This window comes from Staurois parvus, unplaced genomic scaffold (assembly GCF_062004578.1).
Source record: "Staurois parvus isolate SC_StPar_1 unplaced genomic scaffold, SC_StPar_1.0 ptg001694l, whole genome shotgun sequence".
NCBI lineage: Eukaryota > Metazoa > Chordata > Amphibia > Anura > Ranidae > Staurois > Staurois parvus.
Window position 1 is genome coordinate 241935 of NW_028319490.1, and position 14885 is coordinate 256819.

The 14885-nt window shown below is 46.0% G+C and overlaps 1 pseudogene; it reads left to right on the forward strand.

Annotated features, from left to right (window-relative positions):
- The window catches only part of LOC149434719 (uncharacterized), a 257774-nt pseudogene that overhangs the window by 44363 nt on the left and 198526 nt on the right, over nt 1-14885 (forward strand).

Here is a 14885-nt window from a genome sequence, read left to right on the forward strand (position 1 = left end):
AATCACTCCACCATAGAGCAATGCAGATGAAAGCACCCCGGTCCGCCTGCTCTCGGGATTGTCAGTCCGGCTTGTCAGCGGTCAATGATTCCTCCTCACTCTTTCACTGTCTGCAGTCTGGTCCAGCTCGGATCTCCAGCGTCCCGTACGGCCTTCTCCTCACACCTGCTCTCCGGCTCTCACTGTTCATGTCCTGTCCTCTGGTTCCCAGGCTTCTGTATTTATATGCCCCACCCCCTTAGCCAGTGTCTGGTCTTGTGAGATGTGTGTGTGTGGGGGGGTGGCATTCATTATGAATGGCACCCCCATGCATCTCACCCCACAGCATGATCGCAGCGTGATTGTGAGTGCAGGAACCACACGGAAACCCCATGGTCAAAGTAACAACACGGTTTCCATGCGGATGCATTTTGGAAAAGGTGTTTGCACCTTTTCCTTGCATGAAACATGGGCACAGCAGCTCATTCAAATGAATGTGCTGCCATGTCCATGCAAACGAGGGCTGCACGGGCCACACTAACGTGATCCAGGCCTGAGGGATGCCATGGACTGTGAGAGATAAGCACATTAGGATGGCTTGGGCAGAAACACATTAGAAAAGGCTTCTATTTATTATGAAAAGTCAAATTCTGCCTGAAAAGGTGAACTTAGCCTTTACGTGTCAATGGTTGCTGGGATGCAGGCATCTGGGCCACACAACATCACATGTTTCTGGGTGCAGGCATCTGGGCCACACAACATCACATGTTTCTGGGTGCAGGCATCTGGGCCACACAACATCACATATTTCTGGGTGCAGACATCTGGGCCACACAACATCACATGTTTCTGGGTGCAGGCATCTGGGCCACACAACATCACATATTTCTGGGTGCAGAAATATGGGCAACACACCATCACATGATTCTGGGTGCAGGCATCTGGGCCACACAACATCACATATTGCTGGGTGCAGGCATCTGGGCCACACAACATCACATGTTTCTGGGTGCAGGCATCTGGGCCACATAACATCACATGTTTCTGGGTGCAGGCATCTGGGCCACACAACATCACATGTTTCTGGGTGCAGGCATCTGGGCCACACAACATCACATGTTTCCTGGTGCAGGCATCTGGGCCACACAACATCACGTTTCTGGATGCAGGCATCTGGGCCACACAACATCACATGTTTCTGGGTGCAGGCATCTGGGCCACACAACATCACATGTTTCTGGGTGCACGCATCTGGGCCACACAACATCACATGCTTCTGGGTGCAGGCATCTGGGCCACACAGCATCACGTTTCTGGGTGCAGGCATCTGGGCCACACAACATGACATGTTTCTGGGTGCAGGCATCTGGGCCACACAACATGACATGTTTCTGGGTGCAGGCATCTGGGCCACACAACATCACATGTTTTTGGGTGCAGGCATCTGGGCCACACAACATCACATATTTCTGGGTGCAGGCATCTGGGCCACACAACATCACATGTTTCTGGGTGCAGGCATCTGGGCCACACAACATCACATATTTCTGGGTGCAGGCATCTGGGCCACACAACATCACATATTGCTGGGTGCAGACATCTGAGCCACACAACATCACATGTTTCTGGGTGCAGGCATCTGGGCCACACAACATCACATATTGCTGGGTGCAGGCATCTGGGCCACACAACATCACATGTTTCTGGGTGCAGGCATCTGGGCCACACAACATCACATATTTCTGGGTGCAGGCATCTGGGCCACACAACATCACATATTGCTGGGTGCAGGCATCTGGGCCACACAACATCACATGTTTCTGGGTGCAGGCATCTGGGCCACATAACATCACATGTTTCTGGGTGCAGGCATCTGGGCCACACAACATCACATGTTTCTGGGTGCAGGCATCTGGGCCACACAACATCACATATTGCTGGGTGCAGGCATCTGGGCCACACAACATCACATGTTTCTGGGTGCAGGCATCTGGGCCACATAACATCACATGTTTCTGGGTGCAGGCATCTGGGCCACACAACATCACATGTTTCTGGGTGCAGGCATCTGGGCCACACAACATCACATATTGCTGGGTGCAGGCATCTGGGCCACACAACATCACATGTTTCTGGGTGCAGGCATCTGGGCCACACAACATCACATGTTTCTGGGTGCAGGCACCTGGGCCACACAACATCACATGTTTCTGGGTGCAGGCATCTGAGCCACACAACATCACATGTTTCTGGGTGCAGGCATCTGGGCCACACAACATCACATGTTTCTGGGTGCAGGCAGCCTGGCTGAAAAGTCTGAACGGTTGTTATGGTGCTGGTGGCCGGCTCAATGGAAATGATGATGATCCAGTACAAGCAGCATTGACCAATATTGGAGCTCCCTTCCTCCTCTTGCTGTCAGTCACAATGCCCCCCACTTTTCTCCCTATCCCAGTCAGCTCCTCCATTCTCTGTGCTGACTGCACTATCCCCTCCCCTGCAGAGCGCAGAGCACTGTGCACCCATTAGGCCCAGGCTCCATGTAGGAGAGCAGTACATACTGACTGGTGCAGACATGGTCGGTGGAGGGAGGATAGTCTTTCTCATATGTCCTCTCTCCTCTCCCGGATGGTCCTCCTATTAGTAGGGGTCCTACAGTCATCACATGGGGGGCTTACAAAGTGATCAATGCCAGCAGAGTGAGGAGATTGGCTCGCTCTGCTCCGGCACTTTTATTACTCGCTATCTCTGCAATGTCTACAGTGTACAATAGCTTCATAGTTCCAGGAGGGCTGAGAACACTGTCAGATCTTCTCCACATCCATCTCTCTGCCATCACTGGCTCCTGCGGCTCCTGAAGGACAAGCTTGGAGAATGGTTCTACTTATCACACCACTATTAGCTCCACCCCCTACTCCACCCTCTGTCCTGGGGGGCAGGGCAATTCATGGAAATGGGCTGCCAAGGGGTACAAAAGCATGACACAATGCATTGCACCAGCAGTAATACATATAATATGTGGGACACAACTAGTAACAATTGTATTGATGGAACCATTTGTACTATTCTTTTGTAGAACAAGACGGAGAGTTCGTTTTACCTGGGGAAGGTTTATACTCACATACGGGAAGAAGGTAATACAATAAATACGGCTTCATCCTGCCGGGATATTTTACCAAAAACGTAAAGCCTTGTTAGCTCTGCGTCCTAATTTATTATTATTTATTAAACATGAATTTTACTCAACTTACCAGTGGTGGAGGCTAGTGGTGTTACACCCCGCAGTCTTTTCTGTATTTTAACCACTTGTTCTCTTGAGGATTTACCCCCCTCCCTGACCAGGCCTCTTTTTGCTACTCGGCGCTGCACTATTTCAACTGGTAATTACGCGGTCATGCAATGCTTTACTCAAACAAAATTTACATCCTTTTTTCCACATAAATAGAGCTTTCTTTTGTGGTATTTGATCTCCTGTGAGCTTTTTATTTTTTGCACTATAAACCAAAAAAGACCAAACATTTTGAAAAAAAAAAACAATATTTTATACTTTTGGCTATAAAAAATATATAGTAAACTCAAAGTTAGTCGTAAATTTAGGTCAAAATGTATTCTGCTCCATGTTTTTGGTATAAAAATCCCAATAAGTGTATATTGATTGCTTTGTGTGGAAGTTATAACGTCTCCAAACTATGGGATAGATACTGCAATTTACACCATTTTTTGAAATACAGCGCTGCACTAGTTTAACTGACAATTGTGCGGCCATGCAATACGGTACATACATGAAATTTACATCATTTCACACAAATAGAGATTTCTTTTGGTGGTATTTGTTCACTTGTGCTTTTTATTTTTCCTGCTATAAACAAAAAAAGACTGAAAATGTTAAAAAAAAGCGTATTTTCTAATTTCTGTCATAAATAAATATCCAAAAAATTCAAATTTTGTAATAAATTTATGCCAAAATGTATTCTACTTAATGTTTTTAGTAAAAAAAATCCCAGTAAGTGTATATTGATTGCTTTGTGTGAAAGTTATAGAATCTACAAACTATGGTATAGGTAATGGAATTTACACAGCTTTTACTTTCTGACTGCCCATCACATTTGTTCAGGTTCTAAAATACCAGGACAGTACAAACACCCCCAAATGACCCCTTTTCAGAAAGTAGACACCCTAAGCTATCTGCTAAGAGGCATATTGAGTCCATGGAAGATTGATTTTTTTTTTTTCACAAGTTTTTGGAAAATGACAAAAAACATTTTTTTTACACAAAGTTATCACTGAAATGTTATATTTCTCACACATGCCATGTGTATATGTGGAATTACACCCCAAAATACATTCTACTACTTCTGCCAAGTATAGGGGTACCGCATGTGTGACCCTTTTGGGAGCCTAGCCACATACAGGAGCCTGAAATCCAATGACCACTTTGAAAGCCTGAAGGTGCGTAACTTCCTCATTTCACTTCCTCACTACCTATCACAGTTTTGGAGGCCCTGAAATGCCAGGATAACACCCCCACACACAAATGACCCTTTTTGAAAAGTAGATACCCCAAGGAATTTAAAAAGAGGCATGGTGAGTATTTTGCAGATCTAATTTTTTTCTCACAAGGTTTTGAAATATAAAAAAAGAAAAGAAAAATATGTTTTGTTTTTTTTTCTTCATTTTGAAAAAACTTGTGGCAATAAACAAAATCTGCAAAATACTCACCATGCTTCTTATCAAGTTCCTTGGGGTGTCTACTTTCCAAAAAGGAGTCATTTGGGGGGATTTGGTGCTATCCTGGCATTTCAGGGCCTCCGAAACTGTGATAGGTAGTCAGGAAGTGTAATGAGGAAATAAAGCCCTTTAAAAGCCTGAAGGTGCTTATTGGATTTTGGGGTCCTGTACTTGGCTAGACTTGTTATCAAAAGTTCATGAGATATTTCAATCGATATAATGACAATCAGATGGTAGACACATCTGTGAAGGATCCAGTAGGAATGACAGAAATGCGCACTCACCGACCGCGCATAGGAAATGCGCATGTGTGTATTAAAATCCACAGGTATCGTTCTCCCTCAGGAAGGGGTGTCATCAGGCGATGATCTGCTGGACTCACAAGACCTCCTTAGGATCAGGATAAAGCGACCAGGTGAGGGCTCCCTCCTCTTGGTGTGGCTGTGTCTGCTGGTCTGGTAACCCCTCAGTAAGGGGCAAAAAATGGAAAAGTACCCATAGTGTAGTATGTCAAACTTTTATTAGTAACAGATTCAGTACAGGACAGGTCAGTGATGAAACTGGCAAAAGCCAGAAAGCACAAGGTAAAAAATTAATATAACTGACCTAAAGTAAAATGGCCACCAGACCTCCTCGTGGCCTGGGCGGCAATGAGGCGTCACAAGCTGTCAGTTCCTACTAAAGCCTTTCGTGCTAAGGCACATCTTCAGAGGGGAGACATACTACACTATGGGTACTTTTCCATTTTTTGCCCCTTACTGAGGGGTTACCAGACCAGCAGACACAGCCACACCAATACACACATGCGCATTTCCTATGCGCGGTCGGTGAGTGCGCATTTCTGTCATTCCTACTGGATCCTTCACAGCTGTGTCTACCATCTGATTGTCATTATATCGATTGAAATATCTCATGAACTTTTGATAACAAATTTTTTACAAAAGATGATGGTATGCAGAGTAAATAGATACCAAACATGACATGCTTTAAAATTGCCCATGCCCCATGCAATGGCGACAGACTGCATACATTTTTAATATCCATATGCGACACTTTAAAAGCCCTTACAAGCTACCATTTTAGATTTACACAGGAGTTCTAGTGCTATCATTACTGCCCTTGATCTGACGCTCATGTCAATACCTCACATGCGTGGTGCTTTTTTTTTTAAACTTATTTTGATTTTTTAATTATTTTTACACTGTCCCTTTAATTTTTTTTTCACTTTTAATGCTATCATAGGGAATGCAAATATCCCCTATAACTTCAATGGGCCGAGAAGGCCATGGAAGGCAGCGGGGGAGGGGGGGGGGATCTTCTCCCACTGCTTGTAAAAGCAATCCTGCAGCTAATTAGCCTCTAGGATTGCTTTTACATGAAAGCCGATCGCCTGCTGAAAAAACAACACCAGGATGATGCCTGCATAACCATTCAAAGTCCAGTGATGTACCAGTACGCCACTGGTCCTTGTTGGGTATATATGCTATGTTTTTGTTTTTTGTATACATCCTGTGGGCTGAATGAAAAAAAGAGATGAAATCTCTGCCAGAAAACGTGTGTGGTATGCCCACCATTAGAAAATACCACCCTGCATCCACCCACTTCTAATGGTGGGCACACATTAGGTCGCACGGTGCCACAAGCACCAATTCTAAGATTGTACAAATCTCTAAGTAGTGGCACACTTGAATAAAAATTGTACACGTATAAGAGTTACCCCATATGGAAAAAGGATGACACCAAGTCCCAAACAATCTTGCCACTGCTCCCCATGTAGTCTGGGCATCCGGGGGGCTCCACATTATCGTTTCTCTCGTAAATCCAAAACTTATAAGTATAGCCTGTTGTCTGCTCACAGGTCTTATACATCTTGACCCCCCTGGCACACTTGCTGAGGAGAAATTGTTTGAATGCAAGGCGGCCAGAAAAATTAATGAGGGACTCATCAACGCAGATGTTTTGCTGGGGAGTATAGACATCTGCAAATTTTTGGTTAAGGTGATTTACGAGGGGCTGAATTTTGTGGAGCCGTTCAAATTCAGGGTCACCCCGAGGATGAGAGAGTGTGATGTTTACATTAACGCATTATACTATCATATCTTTGCCTGGCCATGGCAGCAGACAACACAGGCATATGATGAATCGGGCCTGTGGACCAATACAACAGCAATTCATTTTTTTTAGTAATGCCCATATTGAGGGTTAGGCCCCCAAAAAATTTAAATTCAGAAACCGTAATGGGTTTCCAAGTGAATGGTCTGGTAAGGTTTGAATGAGCATGGGAGGAGGAGAAAAGGGAGCTAGAGAGCAGGAGGTCGTGACAGGACAGTTTGTGTGAAATCTGGAGACAAGATTGGTGATGTAATTTGGGGCGGAGTTATAAATGGCTTTATATATTATTGTTAATGTTTTGAATTGTATTCGTTGGGCAATGGGAAGCCAGTGGAGGGATTGGCAGAGAGGGGTGGAGGACACTGAGTGGGGGCCAGTGGAGGGGTTGGTAGAGAGGGGTGGAGGATACTGAATGGAGGTCAGTGGAGGGATTGGCAGAGAGGGATGGAGGACACTGAATGGAGGTCAGTGGAGGGATTGGCAGAGAGGGATGGAGGACACAAAATGGAGGCCAGTGGAGGGATTGGCAGAGAGCGATGGCAGATATGGAACGGTAAGTAAGGTGGATGAGTCTGGAAGCAGAATTCATAATAGACTAAAGAGGGGATAACCTGCGATGAGGTCGGCCAATGAGGAGGGAGTTACAATAGTCAAGGTGAGAGATAACCAGGGAGGGAATAGTTGTTTAGTGGTTTCAGAGGTTAAGAACGCATTGATCTTATTCACCCTGCTTATATTTTTTAATTGTTAGCTTGGGTAATGGCCCTCATGGTGCTCAGCTGGGCTGCCTTGTACAGTAGATTAGTCTATACAGGTATACATCATTCTCTTTGTATACCATCTCTAGCCATGTCCAGCCTTGTCTCCTATGTATACCATCCTCTGATGATACATCATTTGTCTTCTTACAGTTGGCAGTCATGCTCACATGTAATCTATGTGTTTTTGGTTTACAGATGGTACCAACATAAGAGACTTTGTGTATCTAAAATCCTGGGTTACCCCACTAGGACATTCATTTACTTCTGAAGAAGTGATATTGAGGATTGGTCCCAATGTGAGAGTTGTGCTCCAAGATGTCCAGGTTCAGGCCTTTACACGGGAAGGGGATCATTTCACAAATGGTAAGCCACACCGGGATGATGATATTGACTCTCGTTATTTAGCATTTTACCTGAACCTTTAGCTCATGGGGATCTGATCTCACCATTGCAGATGGGATCACCAAACTCTGCAGAATCATCTCATCCAGTTCAATATTCTTCTTGCCAGGCTGACCCTCCTCCGCAGACCCTGAACAGTTTGCAGATCAGGACTTTTGTCCTTACTATACACTTGAATCATGTTTGTTCTCAGTCAGTGTTGGAGGAAGTCCGAAGGTCAGAACTAGCGTAGGAGAATTAATATTTTCAGTAAATCACCCACGACATCCAATGTATTTTACCTTGAAGAAGGGAAGCTGACGTACAATTAGTGATGGACTGAACACCCCCCCGGTTCGGTTCGCGGTCAAACATTCAAACCTACAGAACTTTGACCGCGAACAATATACTGAGCGGTGTCTTGCTGCATCTGAGTATGTGATAAGATACGCTCAGTTACTACAATATTGCATGAGTTATATTATTGTGTCATGCGGTATTTTAGTAGTGAGACATTCATTCATGTTTCAGCTGTCAGTGAATGTCAAATGAACTGTCAGCATTGCTCGACAATTAATTTTTTATTTTTTCTAAAATACATGGGGTCCCCCCTCCCATTTATACCAAGCCCTTTGGGTCTGGTATGGATTTTAAGGGGAACCCCCGCGTTAAGATTAAAAAAAAAAATGGCATGAGGAATGTAAAAAAAAATTGTTGGCATCAACTGAAATTTTTTTTTAAAAAAATGTAGGGTCCCCCCCCATCCATACCAAGCCCTTCTGGTCTGATCTGGATTTGGAGGGGAACCCCCACACTAAAATGAAAAAAAAAATGGTGTGAGGGTACCCCCCAAAATCCATACCAGACCCTTATCTGAGCATGCAGCCCAGCGCCCAGCAGGTCAGGATAAGGGAGGGAGGAGTGAGCGCCCCCCTCCTGAACCATACCAGGCCACATGCCCTCAAATAGGGGTGTGTGCTTATTAATGGGTACAAGGGCCTCTTCCCCACAACCCTAGGCTGTGGTTGTGAGAGTCTGCGGGCGGGGGGCTTATCGGAAACTGGAAGCCCCCTTTTACTAGATACCCCTTAGATCCCAGCCCCAATCATGTGAATGAGTATGCTACCCATTCACAAAAAAAGTGTAGTGTAAAAACGACAGGAGGCAGTCTCTGACAAGTCCTTCATTAAATATAAACATTAAAAAAATGTCCCCCGAAGTGGATCCAACGTCACTCATGATAATACTATACACTGTCACTGCACTAATGACACCGGCTAGGAAGGGGTTAACATCCAGGGTGATCAAGGGGTTAAATGTGTGTCTAACTATACGTAATGTCTGTACAGTGTGCTGCCTATACTAAAAGATCTTTCAGCAAATCAGGGATGAGAAACTGACAGATGGATCCCTCTGTACAGAAGTCTGTGTTGTAAGAGGACCTGTCATGTTATTATGGACAGGATCAGGGTGCGAGGACCTGTCATGTTATTATGGACAGGATTGGGGTAAGAGGGCCTGTCATGTTATTATGGACAGGATTGGGGTAAGAGGGCCTGTCATGTTATTATGGACAGGATTGGGGTAAGAGGACCTGTCTTGTTATTATGGACAGGATTGGGGTAAGAGGACCTGTCATGTTATTATGGACAGTATTGGGGTAAGAGGACCTGTCATGTTATTATGGACAGGATTGGGGTAAGAGGACCTGTCTTGTTATTATGGACAGGATTGGGGTAAGAGGACCTGTCATGTTATTATGGACAGTATTGGGGTAAGAGGACCTGCCATGTTATTATGGACAGGAGAGGACCTGTCATGTTATTATGGACAAGATTGGGATAAGAGGACCAGTCATGTTATTATGGACAGGATTAGGAGAAGCGGTCTCTATACTGATCAATTTACTGTTCATTACTCTTGACGTTTCAAATAACAATGATTAACATGGATAGAAGAAGGTAAAGTAATAATAAATGAAACAATTGTGTAATAAAATAACTGAATTGTATGATCTTGTTGTACGATTCTCTAACACTTTCCTCTTACACTTTTGCAGATGATGAATCTACGTTTGTTATCCTGGGTAAGGAACTTATTATACAACGTAACTTAATTTATATCACATTACTGTCCTGACATCAGTTATGTCGGCATGTTTTGTTTGTCTTTGTTAACAATACCCGGTGAATCTGTAAGTCATACATTTTGCCCTGGGAGGGGGTCTCTTTAGTTCCAGAACTGGTGGTCTGCATATCATCTAATGTTACCATGGTCAGCATATCTGGGAGCTTTTGAAAATCAGAATTCCTGAGAATCGGGGGAATTAGGGGGGTGGGACCATAGTACACCTCATCGATTGGTAGGTGTAGCAGCATTGGGCTTGCTGCCAGAGGATACCTCACCTTACCCAGGTACCACACCTTCCACTCGTTACCTTGTGTCTTCCAGGTGTACTTGGCTACCCTTAGTAATGGCCTTGTCCTTCCTTTGCATTCTGAGATGACACTGTAATGTACTTCATACCCCTGTAGTGACGTACAGGCCCAGGTTGTTTTGGATATACCAGCCCAATTATGTTCCCCTTTAAATAACTTCATACCAGGAAATAATTCACATAACTTTTACAGAGGAACTTGCGGTACATTTCAATATAAACAGTCCAAGTCCCCAACTAACTATAAAGTTGTGTGGCCCAGGCATACTTTGCAAAGGTGAGAGTACAAAGTGGAAGGGTCTATTCTTGGTGGTTCTCCGGTAATCTTCGTGGCAGAGATGGACTACAGGATACAGCAGTTCCTCTCCTCAATCTCAACAGGAAACAGCAGCAGCAAGCCTCTGTGACCACTGTGACCAAGCCCTGGTGGGCGGAATGAAGCGTGTCAGAGGGTGTGGCCAGAACTGCGGCCTAGGCCATTCCCCAACATTGGACTCCTGGGGTCAGTTGTTCAGCATCCATCCCTTCACTCAGCAGCAGCAAAGACTCCTTGGGCTCAATCCTCCCCTCATTTATAATTATGATGAAACATCCGTGCTCAAATGCTAAAATTGTGAGCAAAGAAATTGTGTATGTGTAATTAAATACAGCAGCTATCTTCAACCAAGCTCAAATAGCCCATAGCTTTTTATAGGGTATGCAGACTAAGACAGCAATAATATATGTAAACAGCCGTGATCAGGAAAATACAATAAAATAACATAAAATAAAATGTCCAAATTAGAATGTGCTCATGTGCCCGTCCCAGAAGGATGGAATAACACAGCTCCTTGTGAAACCTTCAATGAGTAAATCCCACTGTGTGTCTCTCCACCACACACCACACTCACCAGATGGTGTACAACCACTTGTATGTACAAGGAAGTCAGAATGTGCTTTCCTGCACCCGATGTACTCCAACACTTGCCAAATGGCCTCCACTTCTCCAGGACCTCAATACAGGTGATCCACCCTTTTAAGGTTCACTTCCCTCCATCCAAGTTCTCAGAGGAATTCACAATACAATCGGACCATTGCAAAATAAAAGGCAAGGACCTCTTATAGTGTCTACCATTTTATTAATTAAAACAAATGAAAAGCTTCCATATGCACTCACAATTGTAAATGGATGACAAGAATGTAAAGGTTACCAGAAGCCGCAGAACACCACTTTGTATTCCGGCATTTGCTCCAGATGAAGCAGAAATGACGTGCTAGAAGTCCCGCCCAACGCATTTCATCACAACGTGAGACTTTTCAAAGTATTTGCCAATTATTAGATGTGATGGCTGCATTAATTGTTTTTGTTTAGGTTTTCTTTTTTTCCTTTTCACCTGGAGATCTGGCCACTAAGTCTGTTGTTTTTCAAAAGAGCAAACTCTCTTGCAGTTATGGGGAAGAGACAAACCATACCACTGACAGGGGTGCTTACAATGATCAGATTTTATTAATTGATGTAAAACCTTTATCCCAAAAGAGAAAAACATGTTTGCTGTAAATGATTTTAAAGTGTGAGCTGGAGCTTGGCTTCAATTTGTTAGTGTACCTAAATCTGATAATATATCTAACACTCCCCTTCCCCCAGACTGATGTCTATAAGTGCCTCATGTGCTCCTTCATCCAGAGTGGGGGTGCTCTAATACATGAGGTGTGCTACAGGCCAGATCACCAGGTAAAAACAGAGGTTGAAAAAGCCTAAAAAAAGAAAACTAATGCAGCCACCACACCTAAGGATTGGTAAGTTACAATATATTACATTTTAGGTTTGGGGTTTATTACCACTTTAACTATTTATTACTTTTTTTACTTCTACTAATTATGTGTTGTGTCTATTTACATATTGCACTTTCCCTTCTTCTGCTTGGGATGCAATGCCATTTGTCATTTGAATGGGCTGCTGTGCCACATTTCCCATGGGAAAAAGGTGCATGCACCTTTTTAAAGACACGGTCGCAGGGTCAAAGAGATCATGCGGTTTCCCTCCGGTTCTCGCTCCCACAAATGCGCTGTGAGCTGACATGCTTGGGAATGCCATTCAGAAACAATGGCAGCCCCACTTGTTTCGTAAGAGCAGCGCAGTGTGGCTGCAGGTGGTTGCGGGAACAGATACGATTCCCTCACCCGCAACCAGCCTGCAAATGTGAACCTAGTCAAAAAGAAGAAATCCAGACAAAATTTTTATTTTCCCATGCAGAGTGGAGAACTGCTTTGTATAGGGCATTGCATATTGATATACTTTCTTAATCCGCCAATCCAACTAGCACAAGACGGAAACCAACTGCTCCTGCACCCCCCCCCCCCCCGCCCGCATGCTAGCAGTCTTGTGAATGGACAGTTCCTGACATCTCCATGCCCATAGATCGGCTCTGGATGTGAGGACGCCAGGAACAGTGCCCAGCAGTGCTGTAACAAAAAAAAAAATATATATATATAGCAGAGGGCAGACGTGACTAGGTGAATTGGGTAGGACAGACAGGAGGGGGTTAAGGATAGGCGGGAAGGTTGTAAAACATGTAGGCTTACCTGATTGGTGATTGGCAGTGTGGAGTGGGTCTTTAGCACCTTTGGAAGTGGTGTAGAGTCAGATGATCCAGTACAGGAGTGGCAGCAGAAGAAGAAACTTCACAGTCCCCTTGGCGCGTGGTGAAGAATCGGAGATGGCGGACCTGGACCTCTTGTTGTCCCAGCTGTGGGATGCAGCCACTTCCAGGGGCACTACCTGGCTGCATGGCCAGGTTTCTGCTCTGCTGGGGGACCAGGGCTCTGGGACGGAGGGGGCGGGAGTTCAAGGTCAAGGCCTCTGGAGCGCTTCAGCCCAGAACCCGCCCCCAGAGCTTTAATCCAACATGGGTGCCCCGACAGGAACCCTCCGGGCCCACCAGCAGGGCACTCTCCTGTCTCTGCTGGTGGTGTGTCCTGGAGGATTGTGCATCCATGGCGGAGCTCGGTGGGCCGAGGGCCTCATGCTGTCAGCCCCTCCCCCCACCCGCTCGGCAGACTGTACACGGATGCTCAGACTCCTCCCCTGATGAGGTGCCTGTCAGGGAGGAGGTCCGGCATGGGAGAAGGTCTGCTGCAACCACCGGGCTGTCACCTCCTGTGGCCGGTGCCCCCTCTGGCTTGTAGGGAGCTTCTGCAGGGATGGCCAAGAAGAGGAGCAGCTCTGTGCGGAGAGCAGCTGGGCGCTCTTCTGGCCGAAGGTCCGGGACTTCGGTGGGTGGGTCTGGTGCTGGGAGGCACAGCTGAACACAGCACAGACCCACAGGATCCAGAGGTCCTGGGTCTGGGAGGTCTCCTGTGCAGCGAGGGAATGTAGAGCGATCCGAGGGTGAGTTGTCCAGATCTGAGGCTGGTGGAGCGATTGGCCACTTGGCGGTGGTGGAGTCCTGATCTGATGGGACCTCGCCTCTCCTTACTCCTGGTGAGTTTTCTGTTCTTTGTTGATCTTTGTCTTTGTGTTCTTCTCTGAGGGACTTGTTGTGGGGGTGGGGCTCTCCCTCTTTTGGTTTCCGCTGCATCCGTTTTGGACATGTGCATGGCCTCTGCCCCCCCAGGCGGTGGACGTCGGCCATGCCCCATTGGAGACAGATGCTGGCTTGCGGGATTTGCTTTCCAGCTTGCGGAATTTGCTTCAGTGTTTTGAGTGGGGTTGTGGTGACCACTCTGAGCCTATTTCCACTTGGATCCCTACTAGTGACATGGATGTGGTTGGGGAGGTAAGTGCAGGGCTCCACCAAGGATCGGGGGGCAGTGGGGGCTTCTCCTTCACAATCAGGGTCAGGTGGGGTTTCTTCTGTGGCAGTGTCTGTTGCTACTGCAACTGCGGCGGGTGACAAATCCGCGGCATCTGGGGATGGTGCCCGTATTTCAGAACCTGTCTGCTTCACTGACTCTGCCAAGCGCGAGGTTTATGTTTTTGTTTTGAAGGCCTGTTAGGTGCGCATTTAAAGCTTAATGTCTCAAACTGTTCTCAAACTGGTTGCAGGCATTTGCTATTCTGATCAGCATCATCAGGGAGAAGACTCCGGAGCATTTCTCAGCGCTCTTCTGTTATCTCAATACTATTAGTGAAGCCCATAGGGTTAGCAGGGGCACTGCCTGGCTCCATTATGATGAACAGTTCCGGAAGCACAGGACCGTCTGACCGTCCTTGCGTTGGGACCACAAAGACATTGGACTTTGGATGAGGCTTGATGACTCCGGTGTGGGCTCCTAGTCTTTTTTTTCAGGGGGGGGGGGGTAGTTTGTTTACCCCAAAGCAATCAGTTGCAAAACACAGGGGTTTCTGCTGGCAGTACAATGTGGGACCCTGTAAGTTCGGTGCGGCCTGCCGGTTTAAACGTGAATGTTCCAGCTGTGGTGGCTCCCATGCCATGCCATGTTGCTTCAAACAAGGTAGAGGCCGTGGGAAAGAGGGACGATGCCAGTGAGGGTGGAAAGGATGAGGC